The sequence below is a fragment of the Moschus berezovskii genome, chromosome 15, assembly GCF_049115385.1.
Source record: "Moschus berezovskii isolate FMDL1 chromosome 15, NW_MosBer_1.0, whole genome shotgun sequence".
NCBI classification, from domain to species: domain Eukaryota; kingdom Metazoa; phylum Chordata; class Mammalia; order Artiodactyla; family Moschidae; genus Moschus; species Moschus berezovskii.
The window spans coordinates 83,296,064-83,323,411 of record NC_142474.1 but is presented as its reverse complement, the minus strand read 5'-3'; the positions used below and the strand labels follow the sequence as shown (position 1 = coordinate 83,323,411).

The window sequence follows — 27,348 nt, the reverse complement described above, 5'->3', positions numbered from 1 at the left end:
AGGATTGAGAAGATGGAAGAAAGATTTAATAAGGACTTAGAAGAAATAAAAAAGAGTCAATATACAATGAATAATGCAATAGATGAGATCAGAAACACTCTGGAGGGAACAAACAGTAGAATAACAGAGGCAGAAGACAGGATAAGCGAACTAGAAGATAGAATTGTAGAAATAAATGAAACAGAGAGGAAAAAAGAAAAACGAATTAAAAGAAATGAGGACAATATTAGAGACCTCTGGGACAATGTTAAACGCTCCAACATTCGAATCATAGGAGTCCCAGAAGAAGAGGACAAAAAGAAAGATCATGAGAGAATACTGGAGGAAATAATAGTTGAAAACTTCCCTAAAATGGGGAAAGAAATAATCACCCAAGTCCAAGAAACCCAGAGAGTCCCCAACAGGATAAACCCAAGGCGAAATACTCCAAGACACATATTAATCAAATTAACAAAGATCAAACACAAAGAACAAATATTAAAAGCAGCAAGGGAAAAGCAGCACATAACACATAAGGGGATTCCCATAAGGATAACAGCTGATCTTTCAACAGAAACTCTTCAGGCTAGAAGGGAGTGGCAAGACATACTTAAAGTGATGAAAGAAAATACCCTACAGCCCAGATTACTATACCCAGCAAGGATCTCATTCAAATATGAAGGAGAAATCAAAAGCTTTACAGACAAGCAAAAGCTGAGGAAATTCAGCATCACCAAACCAGCTCTCCAACAAATGCTAAAGGATCTTCTATAGACAGGAAACACAGAAAAAGTGTATAAACTTGAACCCAAAGCAATAAAGAAAATGGCTACGGTATCGTACTTATCAATAATTACCTTAAACGTAAATGGGTTGAAATTTTCAAAAAGGCTAGGAAACAATTCTCATAGCCATCAATAGTTCAGTGTTGAGTTCATGAATAGTTTTTAAAGTTTGGGACAAACTGTAGTATTTGCTATTTGAAGTACTATTTGTAATTGGCATATTACAATGTAACATTGGTCTTCATTTCCAACTTAAAACGCCTAAAAATGCCTAACAGGTTTTTAGATTTGTAAAAATTTTAGATTTTTACATTTAGTTGAAATGTATTTTACGATGTTACTAAACCTGCAGAAATATTGAAATATTTCAGAGAACTTATTCACTGTACATTTAATTTATTTTATTTATAAAAGTTATGAACTGTAAAAAGTTTTACTTGTTGGGTCAAATGCTTGTTGCTTCAAATGCTTGTTGCATTTGAAGTGCTAGTTACAAGAAAATCAAATACCTTCAATGTATAAATGCTATTAAGTTTTTAAAGGACTCTGGAGTATAAGTAAGTTTGTTTAAAGAAATTTAGTCTGTTCAACTTGAAAAAATAAATAAATAAAATTGGATTATTTGATTAAAAAAATAATAAAATAAAAATAAAATAAAATAAAATAAATTTCCCAAACAAACAAACAAAAAAAAAAACAAAAAAAACTTTTCAAAAAAAGTCTATATTTTTGAAGGTTACAAATTACCACAGTCAAAGCTAGCACTCAGAGTCTACCATCATATTTTGAAATATTCTTAAATATGAATGGGACAAAATGTGCTTACATTTAAAACTCCAGAGAGTTGGGCACTCCTCACTGATTATGGGTACATAAATAGCTTCCAATCACTGAATCTTAAATTTCAAAGAAAAGCAAAATGTCTCATTGTCATCAATTACTCCAGAATTTTTATTTATTTAAAACAAACACCTGGGTTGTCTGTGCTGGCCTATCCAATAAGCAATACTCACATAATCTATATTTTTCATATTGCATCACATTTAAAATGGAGAGGAAGGGATTTCTTTCTGCATTCTACCATAACATGTTGACTTCTCTTGATTCAAATAAAAAATGGAAGGTTCTGCAAATGAGTTAAAGTAACCTTTGTAAGGTCACTGTCGAGGTTCACAGAGGCAACGGAATCATTTCAATATGTGAAAGGACTTATTTCCACAATCGAAACAGAAGGGTCTTAGTCTGCATGTGCGCAGACTACATAAGGTGATAAAAATGGAGTACAAAAAGATTAGATACATCCATTTCACCATTTCTTCGGGCATGTTTGTAAATTCAATCATTTTATCAACCATATACTTGTGTACATGTGAAAGATGACTATCAGATGATATAGACTCCCCATCAGTTCATTTACAAAGGAAAAAGTAATAGCAGTGCCACAGACATCAAACGCTCATATTTTAAACAGGAAAAGAGAAAAGCTTATGGGCAAAGCAAGGTAATAAGTTACTTTTCCCCCTGTTCACCTGTGGAGAATCTTTTTCAATGGTTCTTTTCCTTCACTCTTTTTTCCCTTCTCAAGTATTATATAAAGCCAAATAACATTGTTTGAGGCTTAAGGGAAAGTCAGTTTCCATTTTGTGATTTTCTTCTCTACATTTTAAGTGGGAGTAGATATGTCAAAAACAATTCTAGAATTCACACCATCCCAATTAATGAGTCATCACCTGCTTCTACAGGGCTCTGATCTACGGACAATTCTAGGCAGATTAATTTCCTGGAAGATTTCAGTTGTAATATTGCTAATGCTCAGCCAGCTACTAAGTAAAGGTCCAAAAAACACAGTCAATCACATGCTTCTCTCTTCTTCTGTTGATAAACTCTTGGGAAACCATCTGGTATACAAGGGGTGGCAGCTAAAATGATCGCTTTCTGCTTGCATGGTATTCTGGGTTGGTGACCTGTGCTACTTGTTAACGTGATGTCCTCCCTTGTACAGGGATTTATCTCCTATGTCTCATATACAATGTGGTAAAACGAAGCTCTGGATCTTCCTGGATGTTGGAGACTCTTAGGACACTTATTATATACTGGTTAATGCATTAGTCTTCTTAGGGTGCTGTATCAAAGCTCCATAGACTGGGTGGCTTAAACAATAGATGCTTATTTCTCAAAGTTTTGAAGGCTGGGAAGTCCAAGATCAAGGTGCAGGCAGATATGAATTTTGGCGGGGGCCTTCTTCCACCAAAGATTCATGCACAATGACATCTTGTGTGTTTCCACATTCCTCCCGCTTTGTGCTAACAAGCCTTCTTCGTATGTGCACACGGACAGAGATAATTCTCTTTGTTTTGCATAAGAACATTAATTCCATCATAGAGGTCCTAACTTGGACTTTATCTAAGGCTAATTACCTCCTAAAGACCCAATCTACTGGAGTTAGGACTTAAATATATGAACCTGGGAGCAGGGACACAAGCATTTAGTCCATAATAATATTTAACTTTGATTACCAATTTATATAACCTTTCTTCCCCTAGTCAACAACTTTTTTTTGGCTTCTAAGCACTAAACTGGAATCTTCAATGTGTTCATGGACATCACCTGATCTGGTTCAGACATACATTAAATGGACTTTGTGAATTAAAAATCTAGTCAAATATAGGGCTGACCCTTCTGTGGTGGCCTCTCAGTCAAAACCATTACCTTCCAAAGACCGAGTACTAACAAACTTGTAATCCCCTGAAAAGAACTTCTTCTGATACCTACTTTGAATAGAGTCAGTGTGATTTTCCATGGGAGAAAGTCTCCTGAAGATGGCAGTCTTTCACTTCCAGGCTTTGGACCAAGCTGTTCCTTCTTTCTAGAACACTCTCTGGTTTCCCCTCCACATGCACAAAAATATGTATCCACAGCTGGGTCTCTGTTTAGACTTCACTCACTTAGGTGTTCCTCCTCTTGTTCTTGTGGGCCTGTTCTACCACCATCATAGTTTCTTTCATTTGGCCCTTGGCTTGACCGTCAACCCTTCTAAACTGTTAAGATTAGGACACCAGGTAACAAGTCTCTGTATTCACCACTCGATCCACAACATGAAGCCTGGTACCCAACATAGTGTCTGAGCTGAAGGAGTGAAAAACTCAGTAGGAAAGTGAGTCATGGCCTAGACATCCAACAACGCAGATGTTTAGCCATTTCTAGAACAACCTGAAGTCAAACGTGGACACTTTAAGCCTTCACAGAGGACTTAACATTGCAGAGGGTCTGTCTTCAGATCAGAATGAAGACAGAGTAGAGCAAGCGAGATTACCATAAAGGAACACGCGTCAGGAGGAAAGCAGTTAAAGAGCCATTGCCCAAACTCAGGTGAGAAGACTTGGAATCATCATGGAGTCTTGCCCTTCCTTTACAGCGCCCCCCGCCGCCACCTGCCATGAAAGTGAGTCGCTCAGTCCTGCCCGACCCTTTGTGACCCCATGGATTGCAGCCTGCTAGGTTCTGTCCATGGAATTTTCCAGGCAAGAATATTGGAGAGGGTGACCATTCCCTTCTCCTGGGTATCTTCCCAACCTAGAGATTGAACCCAGGTCTCCTGCATTGCAGGTGGATTCTTTACCGTCTGAGCCACCTGAGAGCCCAAGAAGACTGGAGTTGGTAGCTTATCCCTTCTCCAGGGCCAGCTCCACTAAGGACCCCCCAAATGTGTGGGGACTATTATGAAATGAAATGCAGGACCCCTTTCAAAAACTAAAATGATGGGAACAGAGCATCAAAGCAAGCATGTAATGTGGGTTCCTCCTAAGTAGGGAGTCCTATTTACTGTATAGGCCTAATGCCCACAAAACTAGATCTATACCTCTCTATGCCTAGGTCCCAAGGACATACAGGTTCCATTACCTAGCAATATTTAAATGTGTCAGCATTCTCTCAAGTATTTTGAAGCCCTGGAATTCAAAATTCTAGAGTATAAATAATCTTTCATAATGATTTACTATGAGCTTGCTAAATGCCAGAGTCCATAACACCCAAGTTTTCATAATTGACATTCTCCTACAGAGACCTCTTGGTATTGAAATGTCCTTTCTTAAGCTTAGCTTAAATTCATCCTCATTAGAAACTAGCTATACATTTGTACCAATAGATAGAAAGCAAGTGTAAAAAGTTTCAGTCTTGCTCTAACTTATAGCAGCTTGATCATTTCTCTGAAAATAACATCACCAAAGCACCTGCCCAATTTCAACAAAAAGTGATCCTGTATGTTTTACTTTTGTTGAATACATCAGTTCTCCTGCCTTGTCTCTCAAAAAGGTACCAAGATCAAGTCAATCTTATTTCTGTGGCAAATTGTATTGTTCAATTATGATACTTTATTTGGATATTACTCTGATAGCACCTTGCATTAATCTGCCCTAATAACTACTGGGACATTTTGGAAATAATTGATTTTTCACATCTGAAAGACATCTGTTATGCTATGTTAATGGCAATAAAATAGAAGAAACTCACAAAAGGCAAAATGGAACTAAATGCCAAGATAAATGTTATATTTTGGCAATCGTCTCACAAAATAGCTGACAGATGTTAATATAAGCACTACATTTTGTGTGAAGATACTCATCTTTTCCTATTATTATTCATACTTTATGACATACAGAAAAAATTATGACAATTCAGGATACCACATTTTGGGCCATGCCAAAGCCACATTTTGTGTATTGTTTTTCCATATTGATATATATTTGGTCTATGGTCTCCAAGTCAAGAATCAAAGTGATTCTTGGCATACAATTGAGTTTCACAAAAAGCAACTGAATACTTTAAGGAAACAGTGAGGGATTTATGGCTAATATTTTAAAATAATTATAGTATCCCAAGAGAAAAGTAAAACTAGACAGTAAATTCTTATTGGTCATTTATGAACTCTATGTAGCAAAACACATTTGGCAAAGGGAATGCAGCCACGTTCTCTATTCCTTAACATCCCCAGGATCCTATAATACACCACAAGAGGACCGATGATTGCACCTTGAGGAGGGGTAGAAAGCTGGAAATCAAATCAGACTCTAGCACGTGGGGAGAAAGCCATGTGAGAGCAGCTGCCGCTGGCAAACTCTTATGAGTGAGTTACTGTCCTCTCATTTTTCTAGAACTTTAATTGTACTTAGATTTATTGTTCCATTACTGTATGTACACAAAGAGAGTTAATTCTTCAAAAATGTGTCAGCCTGATAGAAAAGACATTCAGTTATTGGTTCACCCCAGATTCACTGATATATCGACTGAGGGTTTTAGTGATATTAGACCTTCTTTTAGTCAATCTCTACTGAAGTCTCACAATTTTGATTGTTTTTTAAATCTATTTTAATCTCACTTTCTCTTTCTGATGTAGACACATACAAACACACACACATACACATGAAAGCAAAGAAGCTGGAAATATCTGTTGTAAGCATGAGCAGAAAAGATGGATTCAAGGTAACTTCTTAAACTGACTCATGAGAGATTAGTGGGAAAAGATACAACAGGGATCAAATCCCATGGTCCCATTTTACAGATGAATAAACTGAGATCCAGTGACCTGAATGACTCAGTCACAAACAAATTCAGCAAAAGAACTGTGCTTTCACCATGATTGCTCCCTTCCACACCTCAACCTTTCCTAAAGTAGATCTATCGTCAGATTCACAGTGTTCCTGCATTAATTTCATAAATACCATTATCAATACCTCACACACAGGGGCACACTTAATGCTTGTAAACAGCATTTTAGTAACATTTATGTGTTTTTAATTTTGTTGTTTTAAGAAACAAATAAAAGAGACTGTTTAAAACAAAAACATTGACAACAATAGTATAGCCTAATAAAGAAGGCCTTTATCCAAATCTGGGGAGTTTTGTCCAAATAATTTAAATTTGGGCATGCATGGATTGTATTTAGGCAATATCAAAAACACAAACAGAAACAAAACCACCTCCAAAGTAAAGCAGTTATGTAGCTAAAATGAATATCTATCTATATATGTCAACAATATGTGAGACTCAAATTTGTTTTTTAAATGGTTAACACTTAACTTCAATCTAAAAATTTGACACAGTCTAAAAATTGGCATATTTAAGTATAAAATCATTTTAAGGAGAACCTTTGTCTTTTTTTCATGCAACATTTTTCTAACTTCTTTGAATCTTTTACCCAGAGACTCAGTAGAAATATATGCTTATGATTAGTGGTCCATCAATATAAGTGATTAATTACTGGTAAGAAACATATCATATTAGGAATAGTTTTTCTGTATTAAAAAGATTTAAATTGAAGAAAATAGGGCAAACCACTAAACCATTCAGTATGAGCTAAATCAAATCCCTTATGATTATACAGTGGAAGTAAGAAATAGATTTAAGGGACTAGATCTGAAAGATAGAGTGCCTGATGAACTCTGGACAGAGATTCATGACATTGTACAGGAGACAGGGACAGAGACCATCCACATGGAAAAGAAATGCAAAAAAGCAAAATGGCTGTCTGAGGAGGCCTTACAAATAGCTGTGAAAAGAAGAGAAATGAAAAGCAAAGGAGAAAAGGAAAGATATAAGCATCTGAATGCAGAGTTCCAAAGAATAGCTAGGAGAGATAAGAAAGCCTTCCTCAGCGATCAATGCAAAGAAATAGAGGAAAACAACAGAATAGGAAAAACAAGAGATCTCTTCAAGAAAATTAGAGATACCAAGGGAACATTTCATGCAAAGATGGGCTCGATAAAGGACAGAAATGGTATGGACCTAACAGAAGCAGAAGATATTAAGAAGAGGTGGCAAGAATACACAGAAGAACTGTACAAAAAAGATCTTCCCGACCAAGATAATCACGATGGCGTAATCACTCACCTGGAACCAGACCTCTTGGAATGTGAAGTCAAGTGGGCCTTAGAGAGCATCACGACGAACAAAGCTAGTGGTGGTGATGGAATTCCAATTGAGCTATTTCAAATCCTGAAAGATTATGCTGTGAAAGTGCTGCACTCAATATGCCAGCAAATTTGGAAAACTCAGCAGTGGCCACAGAACTAGAAAAGGTCAGTTTTCATTCCAATCCCAAAGAAAGGCAATGCCAAAGAATGCTCAAACTACCACACAATTGCACTCATCTCACACGCTAGTAAGGTCATGCTCAAAATTCTCCAAGCCAGGCTTCAGCAATATGCGAACCGTGAACTTCCAGATGTTTAAGCAGGTTTTAAAAAAGGCAGAGAAACCAGAGATCAAATTGCCAACATCCGCTGGATCATGGAGAAAGCAAGAGAGTTCCAGAAAAACATCTATTTCTGCTTCATTGACTATTCCAAAGCCTTTGACTGTGTGGATCACAATAAACTGTGGAAAATTCTGAAAGAGATGGGAATACCAGACCATCTGATCTGCCTCTTGAGAAACCTGTATGCAGGTCAGGAAGCAACAGTTAGAAGTGGACATGGAACAACAGACTGGTTCCAAATAGGAAAAGGAGTACGTCAAGGTTGTATATTGTCACCCCGCTTATTTAACTTATATACAGAGTACATCATGAGGAACGCTGGGCTGGAAGAAGCACAAGCTGTAATCAAGATTGCCGGGAGAAATATCAATAACCTCAGATATGCAGATGACACCACCCTTATGGCAGAAAGTGAAGAAAACTCAAAGGCCTCTTGATGAAAGTGAAAGAGGAGAGTGAAAAGTTTGGCTTGAAGCTCAACATTCAGAAAACGAAGATCATGGCATCTGGTCCCATCACTTCATGGGAAATAGATGGGGAAACAGTGGAAACAGTGTCAGACTTTATTTTTTGGGGTGCTCCAAAATCACTGCAGATGTTGATTGCAGCCATGAAATTAAAAGACGCTTACTTCTTGGAAGGAAAGTTATGACCGACCTGCTGCTGCTGCTGCTGCTGCTGCTAAGTCACTTCAGTCGTGTCCAACTCTGTGTGACCCCATAGACGGAAGCCCACCAGGCTCCCCCGTCCCTGGGATTCTCCAGGCAAGAACACTGGAGTGGGTTGCCATTTCCTTCTCCAATGCATGAAAGTGAAAAGTGAAAGTGAAATCGCTCAGTCGTGTCTGACCCTTAGCGACCCCACGGACTGCAGCCTACCAGGCTCCTCCATCCATGGGATTTTCTAGGCAATAGTACTGGAGTGGCTTGCCATTGCCTTCTCTAGATAGCATATTAAAAAGCAGAGACATTACTTTGCCAACCAAGGTCTGTCTAGTCAAGGCTATGGTTTTTCCCGTGGTCATGTATGGATGTGAGAGGTGGACTGTGAAGAAAGCTGATCGCCGAAGAATTGATGCTTTTGAACTGTGGTGTTGGAGAAGACTCTTGAGAGTCCCTTAGACTGCAAGGAGATCCAATCAGTCCATTCTAAAGGAGATCAGTCATGGGTGTTCATTGGAAGGACTGATGCTAAAGCTGAAACTCCAATACTTTGGCTACCTCATGCGACGAGTTGACTCACTGGAAAAGACTCTGATGCTGGGAAAAATTGGGGGTGGGAGGAGACGGGGATGACAGAGAATGAGATGGCTGGATGGCATCACTGACTCGATGGACATGAGTTTGAGTGAACTCCGGGAGTTGGTGATGGACAGGGAGGCCTGGCGTGCTGTGATTCATGGGGTCGCAAAGAGTTGGACACAACTGAGCGACTGAACTGAACTGATTAAAAAGTATGCAGTGTAAGTCACGAATATGTCAAGATATTGTTATTATAACTGATAAAACACTGTGTTCATTAAAGTTATTTAGATACAGAAGGAAAACAAGAGAGGTCAAAGACAGCATCAGATCTGACTGACACTTCAGCCGAAGGTTAAAATTCATATCTTCGGTATGGCTATGACTGCATGAAGAATGAAGGTGAATTCATTTTGACCTATACAATATCAACAAACTAAACGCTCAACAGATTAGCTTGGCCAGTGGACAGACCCATTAATGGACACTAATAAATAAGTGCACGGTGCAGTGATAAGCTGCCTGGGTTCAGATCCCTACCCCTGCTTCTTACTGTCTGTTGACAGAGAGCAACGCACTCAGTTTCCACATCCTCTGCATCTGGAAAGATTTGTTTTCTCCTCACAGGTAAAGCGCTTAGAACACTGTCTGACACATACAAATACTATACCTGTTTGCTATTGCTCCCAACCTCCACAGCAGGGGCTTTCTGGGCGTAAATGAGGTGGAAACACTCTATTCAAATCATCCTCTCAGAAGTTTATAACCCATAGTCGAATATTAAAGGTTCTGAGAATTTCTCTAATAAAGGAAACCATTTATGTTAATTTAATCCTGTATTCTCCCAAGTTCCTGAAGCAGCTTTTTTGACTTCATAAATCCTTACCTTAAAAGCTGAAACATTGATTAACTCATCAAGACAAATCTAAAAAGTTACTATAATCTTCTCTTAACTGATCAAGCCTTAGCTATGACTTGAGAAATTGCTTGGGACAAGACAGTCAAAAAATAAATAAATAAAACAATAAAAGGGAAAAGCAAGCAAACAAGAACCCCATGCAATAACAAAGTGAGAATAATTATTCACTGAGGAAAAGAAGCGAGAGAGAAGGAAAAGACAAAAGTGAAATGTGAAAGATTCTTAAGAGGAGAATGAAAAGATCCATACCCACCAACTGTTAATGGCTTCCAGAAAATATTGTTAAAAAACAGAACATCTTAATTCTCTCTGCATAGAAGCCTCTAGGATTCTTGAGCTTTCTAAACCTTAAGATTTCCAGATATACACTTTAACAAATGGTGTTCACATATCATTGTTTCCTAAAATAAAATTACACATAAATAAAATCAATAATCTTTCAGAGGGTCTATTTTGAGAGACTGTTGAAAGTTTTGTTTCTTAAGGTTCTGTCCTTACAATTAATTATCATGTCTATGCTTGGGTGGGGTATGGTGTATTATGTAAAAGAAGTCTCTAATCTATTCATAGTACTTCACATGTAAGCACTAATTACACACTTATTTGTCTAAATATTATTTCTGTAGATAAAACATGCAACTAGTGATATTTATGCAAGGGCTAATGCCATACTAATGTGTGGAGACCAGTGCCATTAAAACTCTATCTCCACTTAGCATTTAGAGAGACAGCAATCCAGATTCATATAATGTTTAAAGTTCTATACCTCTTTAAATGTGATCATTTTTTAATCCAAAATTATGAACTTTAGTTTTAAATATATATATTTATTGATAGGATAAATAGATTTCTCCAGCTGATATTTTGGATTAGAATACTGATATTTCTCTCTCCAAATACAATAAGTCCTATAAACCCACAAATACTGTTTTGGTAGAAGAACAAGACTATAAAGCAACATGAAGTTGGATTTTGGCAATATTTAAAAAGACTAAATTTGTCCAATATTATCAGAATAGTAAGTCTAGGATCTTAAGACAGTATAATAGTATATTTTGTCAGCACTTATTTTTTCTATTAATAGAAAACCAAGGAAACCTAAGAAGCTTTCTAAGATCCAGTTGTGTTTATAAGATACACAGCTCATTATTAACGAATTATATTTGAAAATGTGTGTAGCCATTTGCAATCCCCCAAAATTGTCTGTTTGCAGATGATTTTAGTGTAGATATAAAACCAGCTTGTGCTGACCCAGAGACCTCATTCCCAAGCCCCAGAAATATGATATGCTTTTCCAGCCCAAGCATTTATCATTCATCACAAAGAAATCAGTATTTAAAAATATATAAATACAACGGCCAAGAATTGAATTGACACTTATGATAAAATGCATTTGATTAAGACTTAATAAAGCACTGTGTATAGTACTAGTGAATAATGCATTGCCAGATAAAGTTGGACACAAAGCAAATACAGTGTCAAAGCTAATCTAGCCAGACGTTATTCAGCCATATTACTTTCTTTATTACTAGATTAAAAAATGCATATTGTGTTTCAGCAGCTTTTTCATTATTTCAACACATAACACAAGCACTCTTTGGAAAAGACCAACTAATTCCAAAAATAATTACTGGAGTAGGAAACCACCTGCTATAATGAAACGGGCAATGCATCGCTTAGTGACCTGGGTTCCCATTATCATAGCTAACACTTTATTTTGGCTTAAAACATTCCATTTCAAAAGCTTATTTTAAAAAATTATGCCCATTATGTTTCTCTCTCTGTCATGAAGTACTAAACCAGAAAATCACTAAATAACAACGTTTCCTAAATTATTTTTTAGAGACTTAGTTAAGAGAGAGAAAGTAATTTGGGGATTGACATGTACACATTGCTATATTTAAAATGGGTAACCAACAATGTCCTACTGTATAGCACAGGGATCTCTGCTCAATATTCTGTAATAACCTAAATGGGAAAAGGACTTGAAAAAGAATTAATCAACTATATAGTTCAATTGGAGAAGGCAATGGCAAGCCACTCCAGTACTCTTGCCTAGAAAATCCCATGGATGGAGGAGCCTGGTAGACTGCAGTCCATGGGGTCGCTAAGGGTCAGACACGACTGAGCGATTTCACTTTCACTTTTCACTTTCACACATTGGAGAAGGAAATGGCAACCCACTCCAGTGTTCTTGCCTGGAGAATTCCAGGGAAGGGGGAGCCTGGTGGGCTTCCGCCTATGGGGTCACACAGAGTCGGACACAACTGAAGTGACTTAGCAGCAGCATAGTTCAATATAAAATAAAAACTAAAAAAAAAAAAATTAAGAAAGAAGGAAAGCCATACAAGTGTGCGAGCAAGTGTTATTATTGTAGATATTTTGGCTTAAGGCATTGGGGGTCCCAGAAATGAAATTCAGCTAAGTCAGTGGGATTTATTATTATTTCATTCAAGAAGGGAGGGAGTGGGACATTTATATCCCATTGTTTGAAAGGATGCTGTACTTGGGAGATGGGAGAGTCAGTGCTTGTAAATTCTCTTTCTGTACTGTTACACTAGCTCTAAGCAGACACCAATGGTCAGAGAAAGAAAGCTCTTAGGACAAGAAATGGACACAATGGCGTGTTAAAGTCAGCCACTTACATGGCAATGTTAAATCCAAAGGGGTATGGGTGAGGTACAAGAAGCATCTCCTAAATCTTGATCTACTTCCCTAGGCTTCTCATTTGTGGCTTTCAAGGACACTCTGTCTCCAAAACTCACTTTATTCAACTGCTTTCCCTGGTGGCTCAGATGGCAAAAGAATCTGCTTACAATGCAGGAGACCTGGGTTTGATCCCTGGTTTGGAAAGATCCCCTAGAGAAGGGAATGGTTACCCACTCCAGTATTCTTGCCCAGAGAATTCCATGGATAGAGGAGCCTGGCGGTCTACAGTCCTTGGGGTTGCAAAGTGTCAGACACGACTGAGCGACTAACACTTTCACTTTACTTTCATTCATGGTCATCTTCGGTGTTCTTTCTAGATTCTCAAAGATCAATCTATTTGTCTAACTTTCCAGGAGCACCCATGACTGTCCTGATCATGTCCACTCATCACTAAACTTGAACAGCTCTTATAGTCCCATCCATGCAAGTAATTCTACTGCTATTCTTCCTCCTGAGGGACTTAATTCTCACAGTTAGAATTATACGTAAATTTGTGTGCACCACATTTATGTAGCTCATAAGCAGGCTGGTTACAAGCAATTAGATTCGAGTGTATATTTTGTTCTTGAAAGAAGTTTGGAAAGTAGAAATAAACAAGGCTCTGGGTAAACAATATTTCAGTGTACTGGGCCAGTCCCTTGAATATTCAACAAAATGATCATCACCTATGGGAAAGATAAGCCATATCAAACAGTAGTGTCATGGATACAGGAGTAGTTTGTATTCAGTGTGTATCAGACAGAAGCTGATTAGCATCCCTAACACCAAATGTATCGCTATCGCCATTGAGCAATTCATTCCTGCTTTTCATGCTCACTGGTGCACAAAGCACAAAATTTGCTTACATGTATATAGCAGCACGCACTACTGTATCAAGTCAACACATATCTTAGAGAATTTATAAATGTCATCTCCAAGTTTGCACCACCAACTCAACAGACTGAACCTTGGTGATTTACTCTCTTTAAAAATCCCAGCACACACTGTCTAAATCACTCCTCTGATAATTGGTCTTGGGTGCCTCTGTCATAAGTGACTTGTCCTGCTATTTTGTATGGCTACATAATTTTTCAACTATTTGTGGTTCGTATTTGAGAGAAAAGTCTTAAATCCCTGAAGGCAAGAACTTCCCACAACTCAGATACTTCTCTCTCATAATGTCTGTGAAATGTAGCCACTGGGGGTTCCCTCTCTGAGTTTACAAAGCTTTTCCAGGTGTAGCGATGCCCTTGGAAAAAATGAGCAATTGTTACTAGCAAACTGTGAAGTAAAGAAGGTAGTGAGCAGTTGAGAAGGGTGGCCCATCAACTTGGTAGGTCTCAGGGACAGAGGAGGTAGGGCTGAAACAATTAATCCAAGGTCCCAGAAAACTTAGGAGAGAGGAAGGCGAAAGCAGGCCTCTTTGCTTTTGGCCACAGATATAGCATATATTATTCTATATGTAAGAATTACAGTTCATTACAAAAACAGAATCAGACTTGACATGCTGTGTTAGCCCCAAAGAAGCAGTATTTCCGCCTTTGATAGATTTTACTTCCAGAACTTGGTACAATCAGTGCTGTTAATTTTTCTTAATTATATTTGCCAAGGCAATCATCAGTTGCTCATTTTTCTTTTTTTGTTTTTTTTAGGTTTAAAGTGGTTACTGACTTTTATTTATTTATTTTTCATTCTCCAAAAGGTTATTCTGCAACATGGAAACTTTTGTTTCTTTATTTTATTTTTTTTCTCTCTTTTTTTTAAATTTATTTATTTTAATTGGAGGCTAATTACTTTACATTATTTTAAAACCTTTCCTTTGTTTCAGTGGTGATAAAGACACTCTTTTAGCCATACGTTCAGCTAAAAAAACCTCTAAATGATCTTTGATTAGAGTTAAGGTTTAAAGGAGCAATAAAAGATAATATAGCTGAATTTCACAAGAATATGAGGATTGCATTTTGTATTTCCCAGTTGGGACCACTGCAAGTGGATACTTTCATGGAATGACAGATCTCTGCAAGGCATTGGATCTTCAGCTAATATATGGTTATTCTTTTCAACCAAATTAGAGCTGTTATGCTTGTTAATAAATGTTCCAATAACTGTTGACTACCAATAGGAAGAAGAAAAAATGACCCTACTATACTTCATGGGTATAGACAGGTAAAGTTATATATTTATTTTTAACTCTCAAGAGTAATACATGAATTAGTAGTCACTGCAAAAAATATACATATTAATAGAGATAAAAATACGTACAAGACAAAACTAATGCTCTTGTTTCTTTCCTTCCCTAATATCTCTCTCCCTAAGAGGTTCCAAAATTAGTGATTTGGCATGACTCCTTCCAGACCTGTGCTATTGAATGTAAACTGAGGATTGAACATGATCTGACTTCCATCTTTATTATATTTTTAAGTTACAAAGTCATTATTATATGCTTATTATGAGATGTAAAACAAGATGAGATGTTTAATGAAAAAACTAATCTCCCCCATCAACTCTCCTCCAGAGCCAGACTCCAAACATAAGTGATGTTCATTGTTTTATGTGTATCTTCTCACACTTCTCCTCCTTGTCATGGATTTATAAGTACATATATTCATATATGTAGGGCCTTATTTTTTTCCAATATGAATTGATACACTCACAGTTCTCAGTAATGCAGCCCTGCCTCTAAGTAGCTAGCCTTCCAATTCAGTAGATACAATTTAAAACACTGCATTAAAAAGCTTTATCATAATCCATAGGATGGATGTGCCGTAAGTGATTCAGTCACTTTATCACTGAAGGATATTTAGATTATTTCCAGATCAATGCTATTATAGAAGATACCAAAAGAGGCATTCTTGCACATATATCCGAATGTTATTGGAACCTGATTTTGTGGGATAAATTCTCTGAAATGTGAGTGTTTACTGGGGACCTGTATAGTTGAATTTTATTAATATTATTTGATTGTTTTGCAAATTTTTTAACACAGCATATGGCCTCAAAAAAAATGTATGGCAATGTCCCTTTCCCTACCTCTACACTCTACCCATCATAGGATGAAATCACAGTTTTACTGTTTGCAGTTTACAAATAAAATATAATTATATTATTGTATTTATTTGTCTAACAATAGAAAAATAAGCATATTTTTGGCAATTTTTGATACAGTATTGTGTCCTTTGCTTATTTTTCTGTTGATTTTTTAAATGGAAATTTGAATAGCTTTTTCTGCACTAAGGACTAACTCTGTATTAAATACATAGCAAATACTTTCCCCATTTTATTCCTTTTCTTTTAATTTTGTTATATTCTTCTTTACAATTTAAAATTTTTAAATAGCTTATCCTTTTATTTATAGACTGTCTTTCTTAAGAAGTACTCCTCTGTCTCAAGAATTATATAAATATTCAAATTTTCACTTTAATGTTTTACATTTAGATATTTAATCTATTTACATATAAAGTTGATCCATCTGTGAAATGGAGCAGGACAGCTTTGCTATCTTTCAAATAAGTTGCTGATTTTGTCAGCTCTATTTATTAAATAAGATATTCCTGTTCAAATTAATTGAAATATCTTCCATTACATGTTATGCATGCATGCTCAGTTGCTTCAGTCATGTCGGACCCTTTGTGACATAACCCAAAGCCCACCAGGCTCCTCTGTCCATGGGATTCTCCAGACAAGAATACTGGAGTGGATTGTCATGCCTTTCTCCAAAGGACTTTCCTGACCCAGGGAATCAAAATTTCCATGTAAACTTGAGTTTATTTCTGAATTATCTGTTGTTCTATTAATTTATGCACTTCACTTTCTCTTTTCACTTTCACGCATTGGAGAAGGAAATGGCAACCCACTCCAGTGTTCTTGCCTGGAGAATCCCAGGGACGGCGGAGCCTGGTCGGCTGCTGTCTATGGGGTCGCACAGAGTCGGACACGACTGAAGTGACTTAGCAGCAGCATCCCGATACCGTGGTCTTTAGTTAGAGGAGCTTTGGGAAAAGTTTTAACATTTGTTAAGTCAATCTTCTGTCTCTCATCAGCCGTATCTTTGGAAGTCAAATGCTTTCCTGTCCATTTGAGCCATCTATAAATCTGTCAGTATTAATTTAATTCTGTAATTGAATGGAGACCCAATAGATATTTGTTCTGAATACAGAAATGCCTGCCTGTATTTCACTGATAGATGATAGAAAGATAGATGATAGTTTTTCCCTGCAATTAAACTACTAAAGGTCAGAACAACTCTTTACAAATACCTGCTACATCATTGATGTCCACTGATAAGTGAGGAAACTAGGAGAAAGATATCTCTAGGAAAAATCCCATCACTGTTAGATTTTAAAAGCCTGATATGTGCTATATATCATCAAAATGTTTCTATCAATCCTATCAATAACTGTGAACAGGCTGAGAATATTAAACCAATATTACAGATGATGAAATTGAGGCCTATCAGAATGTTTAAATAACTTACCCAAAGTCACACAACTAGTGTATGTCAATCAAAAGTAAAATTTGACTTCATCACTTTACTCTGATTTCACCTCCTCCATGTAAAATTAAACACTCATGAAAACAGTCAAGTTTTAGTGAATAAGCTAAAATGTAGGCAGAAAGTGTGAATCAAAATCAATATCACTGGATTAGTTGGTATCCAAACATAATACAATAAAATTAACACTCTGAATAGTTAAGGTTATCCATTATCTCCCTCTAGAATCATTACTACGACAGTCCCTTTAATGGGTATCCAATATCCTGAAGACATATCAGTTCTGCATTTTATGTGCTCATGTCCTGTCATCCTTGTCCCCTTTAGGACACTCACAACTTGGTTGTTCACTTTTTACGGGTTTTGATGAATGCCTGCCTCCTCAAATATAAGTTCCCATAAGGCAGAGCCCAAGTCTGTCGGGCCCACTGTTATAGCCCCGACAGCTCCCACAGAGCCTCATACTTAGTGAGCACTTTAGAAATAGTTGTTGAATGAATAAATAAAAGATGAACTAAGTGCAATGTCATATTTTCAGCATTACTAATATCTGCTACAAAATTTAAAGGTAAGAAAAGTCAGGAAATCCTCTGAATGTGGTTTCAGGTAGAGATGCCATATGGAAGAAGAGGCTCAAATAAAATAATTTAAATAATTTGAGCCGTACTATCTATTTTAGACATAGTATCAATAATGTATATATATTAGGAAATCATTAAATAAGAGAATACTCAAATATTAATAAATACAAATAAATAGCCAAATAAATATGTAACATAGTGAACCGTGAACTCCCAGATGTTCAAGCAGGTTTTAGAAAAGGCAGAGGCACCAGAGATCAAATTGCCAACATCCGCTGGATCATGGAGAAAGCAAGAGAGTTCCAGAAAAACATCTATTTCTGCTTCATTGACTATGCCAAAGCCTTTGACTGTGTGGATCCCAATAAACTGTGGAACATTCTGAAAGGGATGGGAATACCAGACCACCTGACCTGCCTCTTGAGAAACCTGTATGCAGGTCAGGAAGCAACAGTCAGAACTGGACATGGAACAGACTGGTTCCAAATAGTAAAAGGAGTGCTTCAAGGTTGTATATTGTCACCCTGTTTATTTAACTTATATGCAGAGTACATCATGAGGAACGCTGGGCTGGAAGAAGCACAAGCTGGAATCAAGATTGCTGGGAGAAATATCAATAACCTTAGATATGCAGATGACACCACCCTTATGGCAGAAAGTGAAGAGGAACTAAAAGCCTCTTGATGAAAGTGAAAGAAGAGAGTGAAAAGGTTGGCTTGAAGCTCAACATTCAGAAAACTAAGATCATGGCATCTGGTCCCATCACTTCATGGGAAATAGATAGGAAAACAGTGGAAACAGTGTCAGACTTTAATTTTTTGGGCTCCAAAATCACTGCGGATGCTGACTGCAGCCATGAAATTAAAAGATGTTTACTCCTTGGAAGGAAAGTTATGACCAACCTAGATAGCATATTAAAAAGCAGAGACATTACTTTGCCAACAAAGGTCCGTCTAGTCAAGGCTATGGTTTTTCCCGTGGTCATGTATGGATGTGAGAGTTAGACTGTGAAGAAAGCTGATCACCAAAGAATTGATGCTTTTGAACTGTGGTGTTGGAGAAGATTCTTGTGAGTCCCTTTGACTGCAAGGAGATCCAACCAGTCCATTCTAAAGGAGATCAATCCTGGGTGTTCATTGGATGGACTGATGCTAAACTTGCAACTCCAAAACTTTGGCCACCTCATGCGACGAGTTGACTCACTGGAAAAGAGTCTGATGCTGGGAAGGATTGGGGGCTGGAGAAGGAGGGGACAACAGAGAATGAGATGGCTGGATGGCATCACCGACTCGATGGAGATGAGTTTGAGTGAACTCCGGGAGTTGGTGATGGACAGGGAGGCCTGGCATGCTGTGATTCATGGGGTCACAAAGAGTTGGACACGACTGAACAACTGAACTGAACTGAACTGAACTGAGTGTATATATGTGTACTCCAATCTCCCAATTCTTCGCACAACTCCTTCCCTCCTTGGCATCCATGTTTATTCTCTATGCCTGTATCTCAATTTCTGCCTTGTGAATAAAATCATCTTTACCATTTTTCTAGATTCCACATATATGTGTTAACACATGATATTTGTCTTTATGATATTTTTTAAGATATAGTATTAATTTGTCCTAAACATAGCAAACACCCTTGGTTGAAATTTATTTTTGTTTCCAATTTAATTCAAATGCCTGTTGTTACAAAGAACCAAAAAGAATGTTTAAAAGAAAAAGAATTTCCTTTTTTTCTGTTTATTAAAAAAATACATGATAGAGATAACATGGAAAATTTAAAAAAGCGGGAAGAAAGGCATAATAACCTATAATCACAATAGTACCAAAATATCCATTGTTAGCAGTTTGATATAGTTTCTTTATGGTTTCCAGAGTATTTAAATTTTGCTGTGGTAACAAACAGGTTCCAAATTTCAGTGACTTGAAGAAAACAAAAAAACAAAAACACATCTTTCGCTCTACTTATATGCTGTGAATTGGCTGTGGTTCTTCTGTATGTATTTTCCACCAGAACAGGCACGAAGCTCTCATGGCTAAAAGAAAGCATAAGACGGAAGTTGAAAACTTGTGATGTTTCATAAACCTTCTCCGTGGTTGCCATGTTGATTACGGTTATTCATATCCCATTGACCAAAGTAAGTCATGTGGCTAAACCTGTCTTCTGCATGTTTGCACAGTAGCAAAGCAAATCACGTCACAATGGGGAAGGGGATACAATCCTCTTACAAGGAAAGGAAGGATGAACAACTGGGAACGGTAGAACAGTCTCCCTTGTCTCTCCTGGATGTTGAGCTATTCTGGAATGTTTCAGCCAGCTTCCTCAGTCTTCACATCTATTTAAAAGTACCTCAGGAATTCTTTCTCCTAATTGAGAAATAAGTTATTTCTCTCAAAATCTTGAGAAATAATTAAAATGTTCTCATTCTCATACTCAAAACGTTCTCATTTTAATTTATACTCACAATGAACAGGAATTTCTAAGGTTTTTTTTAATGTATATTCAAATTCTCAGGTTGCTATGGGACTTGTAAAAGAGAAAGAAAATGTGCAAACATTATCCCTGTAAAAAGACACATGACGTGGTCCTCAAATTCAATCTAAACCGCTTATGGAATGACAAGCAAAGGCATAATTCACTGATTTGAACTTAATTGCTTTTGCTTTCACAATTCCACTTCAGATTGAGATTCAGATAGAGAAACTCAAAAGAAAGAATATGTGTGATTCCATAAATCTGTGGTCTGTGCTTGAACAATCAAAGGACGAATATGGAATAAATTTAGTAGTTTCTGCTGCTCTGACTCCTATAAATATGCAGTGGTGTTTTTTCTCTAGCTACTCATGATATATGATTTCCTTTAACAGAAACACCAGAGAAACTCTTTCCTAGCACAGGTGCCCTTATTAAAGGCAGCGTTTTATTTTGCTACATACTGTTGCTCTAATACTGAACATCTACCATTTGGAAATTTTCTAAGAAAATTCAATGAAGAATACTTCCTTGCTGACATGGAGGAATAAAAAAACTGACTGTAATCCCTATTAAAAGACAAAGGGGGAGAAAGAAGACAAGAGTACAAACTTCTCATTGCTAAAAGGTGGATTTGCCAGCGGCAATTTGTAGCAAATAGGTAACCTTCAAAGGGAAAAGCATGATTTACTTTTAGGCTGAATTAAATTTGCTGAAAATTAATGGCACTGTTGAGTAGTCCTTGAGTTAAAGGAGAAAATATAGAGTGACTGCTTTTAGTTAAGAAGAAAATATGGCATGTGTCAACTTGGCTAAACTGAACCTACATTTCACAGAATCCCCTTTGAATGATTCTGGGTGAGACTTGGCCTACCCAGAGACGCACGTGGCTTGGTGGGTGGGTGTAGAGTGGCTGCCATTATTGTCGGTAAGTCATCGTAGTGAAGTGGGGAAAGAGACAAACACAAACGTGTCAGCAGACTTCAACTGACTCCCACTGTCCCCTGCTGTTTATAGCTCCTCCTCACTACAGGGGCCCAAGTCAGCAGTGATGCCAGGCCCAAGCCTCAACACAGAGGCAGACAGCCCCCCATAAGCACGAGCTCCCCTTGGCTGCACCAGCTTCCTTTAGTTTCATGAAAAATCTGATGAATCTACCCACACCACTGCTTTAGGAGGTCTGGTTAATGACTTTTCTTGGGTCCTCCGACACTGTAAGACCCTATCTCCCAGCTTTTCCCACAAGTTTGTAAGACCCTAGTCCTATCATTGGGCTTCCCTGGAGGTTCAATGGTGAAGAACCTGCCTGCCAAAGCAGGAGAGAGGAAATGCAGGTTCAACCCCTGGAACAGGAAGATCCCCTGGAGAAGGAAATGGCAACACACTCCAGTATTCTTGGCTGGAGAATCCCATGGACAGAAGAGCCTGGCATGGGGTCACAAAGTCAGACACGACTTAGTGACTAAACAACAGGAACAGTTCCCCATCCCATAACAGCCATGATGGTTTTACTTCCCTGAATTAACTCTGACTTATGTCTAGGGGTTTGGAACTGGAAGATATCTTGGATTTCTAAGAGCCTTCTTACAGAGGCAAAGATGGGTCCAGTATCAGAGGAACCTAGTGGGAGAAGTAGAGACTCAAATCACTGGTTGATGACAACTTGACCACAAAAAACAGAATCACGCTTTCCTTGTTTTCTTTATATGTTTCAGTCTTGATTTCAATCTGCTTCTTCTACTCATTTTTATTAGAGTTTTAACAATCATATCAACATGTTATTAAAGACAATGGAGACAACAACAACACAAAGCTTCCACATGGAAAATATGCTCAAAGGAAGCAAGAGACCCTTCCCCTCATTCCTCATTTAACAATGCTTTTGTCCAGTGCACAATCCTAAGAATCTCTGCAACAGCATCTCTAACAGATGGCCAAGGGTATCTCCGCTTTTAAGGCCTTGAAAAGACAAGGATTTTACTAATTCCTGATAGTGGTTCACCCCATTGTTGGTTGTGGAACTGAGCCAAAATTGATCAGCTTCTTTGTAATTTGTGGGCTCTTCTTCCAGTTCATCTACCTCTGAGCAAGTCTACTTGCCAACTATCCTTTTTTGTATATTACATCTCCAAATTGCTGAAGATAGCTACCGTTTCTTATTTATTTTTCCCCATATCTGGTGGTTAAGATGCCCAGTTCTCCCAAAAGTATTAATCCTCCTTGCTTCCATAGAATTTTGTGTGTGTGTGTGTGTGTGTGTGTGTGTGTAGGCGGGGAGAGAGAGAGCACCATGGACGAACACAATTAAAATGAAATCTGTTATAGACCAAACTTTTATTGTACAAATGCCCAAAGGCCTAGTCCTTAAACTGATCAGTGTTTGCAAAAGCACAGTTACTATACTCTCAAGAAGCATCATTCACTCTATATGACCACTGTTTGTGACCTTTGTTGGAAACTCACGAGAAAGTCTGCTAATTGAACTGAAGGCCATTTAAAAAGGAAATTGTTTTAAATTAACAGCATTTTTTAAGTGAGAACATAATCACAGCCTATGGGGTACTCTATGTGAGCTGGACTTCCCTCCAGAAAAAGCAAATAATATGAGATTTCAGGGTGAGCAAAGGTCCAGGTTATGCCACAACTGAATGGGACAACAGAAACAACATGATTTTGCATCTACAGGTAACAGTTCAGTAATTTTTTTGGCCAACACAATGCAAAAGCTTTGTTGTCACCCTTGGATAGTCAGCTTTGGTTAGTCACATATAAAGTATAATTTCTACTGCAGAAAAAAAATGTGTTCTCTATCAAGAACTCTCAATGAGAGAATATGAGCAGAAAAGGAACATCAGAATTGTGAATAAAGTGTTGCTGTGAAAAGGAGAAGATGCTAACAAAGAGCAGCTCAAAATATTAAATCTTTGCTGCCGTGTAAAGAATGAATCACAAGAGTGTTGAAGTCCGATTCTCAAAATAATCAATAAGGAATAAACAGCTTCCATTCTGCAGATCTAGTGCCATAATTTCTAAAATCTTCTCTATCTTCACTTTGGCTCTCAGAAACACCTGCATTGTGACAGTGTGATGTAAAAACCTTACATTGATTCAAGGCTTTCTTCAGGACTTCAAGGATGGAAACTAAGAAGTTACTTGAGTTGGAAGAAACCCTAGTGCCTACACTTTGTTCTGTCATTCCTGTTCACCCATGATGTTTTCCCTCACTATGATCTAGCCTCCAAACTGCCATCAATGAACTTCCTAAAACATAAATCTGACCATGTAAGAGTATTTATTTTTAATGAGCATCAATGGCATCCCTTTGTGGAGGGAGGATACAGACACAGTTTGGTCATAAATCAGTCCTCTCAGCTTCTCATAGATTTTAAACTCTTGAAAGGCCATGGTGTGCCTGGTAAATTAGGAAGGCCTGGCAGCAGGTAACCTCCCACTCTGACTGGGTGGTCCTTAACCCTCACAGTGAGGAAAGGGGGCTGGACTGAGGCACAGCACTCACAGGAGCTTACTGTGCCATTGCCAGTAAGGCCGGCTGTGCAAGGGGCACCAGCAGCCTGGCTTCGGCCCAGGACCTCTGTGAGGTGGCTCCAGAGCATCCGCGGGACTGCTCGGAGGACAATGACCCAGACAGTATCATTCTTTCCATACTTTCTGGACTATGTCCTGTCCCAGCACACCCAGCTTCAGAAGGCAATCATTATGTATGCTGGAAGTCCATGGATTCTTAAAAAGCAGAGATCCCATTCAAGACTCAGAAGTCTGAGGTATTAAGAATTATCCCCTAGTAAAATGAGTGTGATTTATCAGCCAAAAGCTGTGATTCATAGGAGGACCGAACCACGGTTTTGGATGCCACATCTTTTAAAAAGAGGGTCCGTGTAGAAGTCAACTTCAGCGTTTTGGGGGCCACAGTCTCCCTTCCATGTTCAGTTCATATGATTCAGGAGAAGTTAAACCTTCCCCATTCACCAGCTACAGAAATGGACATGCGACTCAAGATCATCCAATTAATTATGGTCCAAGCCTTTGTTCAAGGCTTCCCTGGTGGTTCAGATGGTAAAGAATCTGCCTGCAATACAGGAGACTGGAGTTCAATCCCTGAGCTGGGAAGATCTGGAGAAGGGAATGACTACCTACTCCTGTATTCTTGCCTGGACAGAGGAGCCTGGTGAGCTACAGTCCATGGAGTCACAAAGAGTCAGACACGACTGAGCGACTAACACTTAACTTAATCCCTTGTTCCAAAGTTGGTCCAGGAATAGTTGTGTGATTCAGGAAAATAAAACTCAGTTCTGAGATTTTTATTGGAACTCATAGGAACAATAAATTTATGTCTTGAGAGAATGGTAGTCTCAGACAGAGGTCAGCAAATGTTTTCTGTAAATGATCAGATAGTAAATACTCTCAGCTTTGTGGGCCATAAGACTCCTTGCAACAGCTACTCAACTCAGCCACTATAATGAGAAAATAGTTACAGACAAAATGTAAATGAATGAGCATGGCTCTGTTCCAGTAAAACTTTATGGACACTAAAATTCTAATTTCATATAATTTCCACGTGTCACAAAGTTTTATTAAAAAAATGCTTTTCACTATATAAAAATGTGAAAAGTATTTAGTGAAGAGCTAGATTTGGTCAATGGGTCACAGCTTGTCAATTTCTGTTCTGTTTGGAGAAACAGTAGCAAATAATACAAAATACTTTCTCTCACAGAGCTTACATACTAGTTGAAAATAAAGACAAAAAAACAGTTAAAAAAAAATGATATACTGGGTTGGTCAAAAAGTCCATTCAGGTTTTGCCATATGTTACAGAAAACCCAAAGGAGCTTTTTGGAACTCAGTATTTGAAGGTAAAGTCAGCCAGATTTGATGGAGGGAACAGGAAATGGAAGGAGGACGAGGAAGAGAGAGAGAAAATAAGGCTCAAGGATAAATCCAAGAAGGTTTTTGAGTGTGTGTGTCCTGAACCAGTTTTTAAGATGCAAGTGTTGGGAATATTGAGTTTTGGGTCAAATCCGTAGTTCTTTTTGGACATGTTATGTTTATAATGCCTATTAGAAATACTGAATAAACAGCTAAGTGCATGAGTATCGAGCACGGGGCAGAATTAGGGCCTGAATTCTTGAGAATATAAATCATATTTAGAGCTATGGGTCTGGTTAATCTCCCTCGGGGAATAAGTAGGGACAGAGAGGAAAAGGGGGCCTAGAACCAAACCCTAGAGAACCTGAATGTTTAAGAGGAGCCAGAAAAAGAAAATAAGAATAAATAGCTAGTGAAATAAGAAAAATGAGAGAGATGACCAAGTACAAGGAACAAGTTGTTTCATCAAGGAAGGTGAACACTATGTCAAAGGCTGCTGCAATGTGTACTAAGAGAAGGTTAGATTTCACAAGATGCAAGTCAACAGTGACCTTAACAAGCATGGTTTACAGAGGACTAGTGAGTTCAAGCAAATGGTTGTGGAGAAGTAGAGAGATAACAGAAACAGCTCATCTGAGAAATTCTGCTCTAAGGGCCTGGAACAGTAGTTGAAGGGGGACATGGGGATGAAGGATCTTTTATTTTGTTTGTTTTGTTTTGAAGATGGGAGATATTGGAGTCAGGAGAAGAGACAAAATGAATGGTGGAGAAGCAAACTCACCAAGTGGCAGAGGGTCCTGGATCCAGGGAGAGCATACAGGTAAGGACGCAAGGAGGTTCAGCTGTTTGAAGATGAAGTTCTCTTTTCATGGCTTCTATTTTCTCAGGAAACAGCAGAGAATGAGTCAATTGGGGTTGAGTATAATATTTGAAGAAGTTGTAAAGTGGTTGTCTTGGTGATGGGGGAGAAACTTCACTGGAAAAATGTGGAGAGACTCTCCAGCAGGCTGAGGGCCCACTTGAGACCAGAGAGAGTGGTTGTGTGTTTTTCCCCAGCCAGGTTCAGCTGCCTGGGAACAGATGCAGAGGAGGCAGGACGTAGGAATTAATCAGTAGTGGGGTTTTTTCTAGGTGATTTTGATAGAGGGAGCCGAGAGAGCTGAGGGTGTGTACTTTGGAAAGGCCATCGAGATGGCCTGTGAGCTCCATGCTGGAGAAGTGAGAACACGGACGGTGACAAGTGGTGGGCTCAAATACAGAGCCCCGTGTAAGTTTCATGGCTTCTTGTTGGATTCAAGAAATGCACTGCAAAGACATGGGTGGGAGTCAGAGAGTGCGGGGCCTGAAACTAATGTTATGGAGCTGGTGTGGCTGTTGATTGTGATCTCACAGCGAGTGGCTAAGGCTGGGTGAGAAAATCCTGAAGGAGAGAAGTCAAGGAACTTATGGGCTCAGGTGATGGAGGAACCTTCCATTCTTATTGAAGCCACCAAGAACTGAGAGAGTAGTTGTAGAGAAAATGAAAACAAACAAAAAACGCGTGCCAAAATTTCTTAGAGCTGAGAGTGAGTAACAGGAGGGAAGTAATTAACTTTTGATGGTAGAAGCTGAGGACACATAAACAGATATTTCAGAAGAGCTGGCTTCCTGTTTTAGCAGAGGGGGGAACAATGGTCTGAAAGTGTTCTTTAGGAGCAAATAGGTCACCTTCTTTTCCTCCAAGGCCTGGGGTACACAGTATGTGGAAGGGAAAAACAGACTCAGTTGAGAAGGCTGCAGACCCTTGGGGAGAGCTAGCCCAGACTCAGCCAGAAAGGGGAGGGAGTTCAGAGAATTTATGAACCGGTGACCCCAGACGCCACTGTTGGTCCCAACAGATCCTGATGATGCCTGAAACAGTTAAGGGAAAACACATATTGCCTGGAAGGCACTGACTTCTTTTTTTAAGTTGCTTTTTTTTTTTTTTTGTATACATCTCTCAAATATCACTTGACCAAGTTAAAAAAAAATTGTAGACAAAACAATGAAATAGAAGCTTGTATCATAGGACTATCA

General features: G+C 38.3%; 1 protein-coding gene across 2 annotated transcripts in view; it reads right to left on the bottom strand.

Moving 5' to 3' along the window:
* The window catches only part of LOC129556406 (ADP-ribose glycohydrolase MACROD2-like), a 1,168,845-nt gene extending 1,142,621 nt beyond the window's left edge, over positions 1-26,224 (bottom strand). The window contains exons 1-2 of one of the 2 annotated variants that reach the window (XR_016039216.1): positions 26,075-26,224; positions 19,650-19,972 (exon numbers count right to left, since the gene is read on the bottom strand). The gene's annotated coding sequence lies outside the window, so the exon portion shown is untranslated. Of the gene's footprint in view, positions 1-19,649; positions 19,973-26,074 lie in introns of those variants that run through there. The other variant, XM_088844309.1, reaches the window with a different exon arrangement.
* Positions 26,225-27,348: the final 1,124 nt, after the last annotated feature.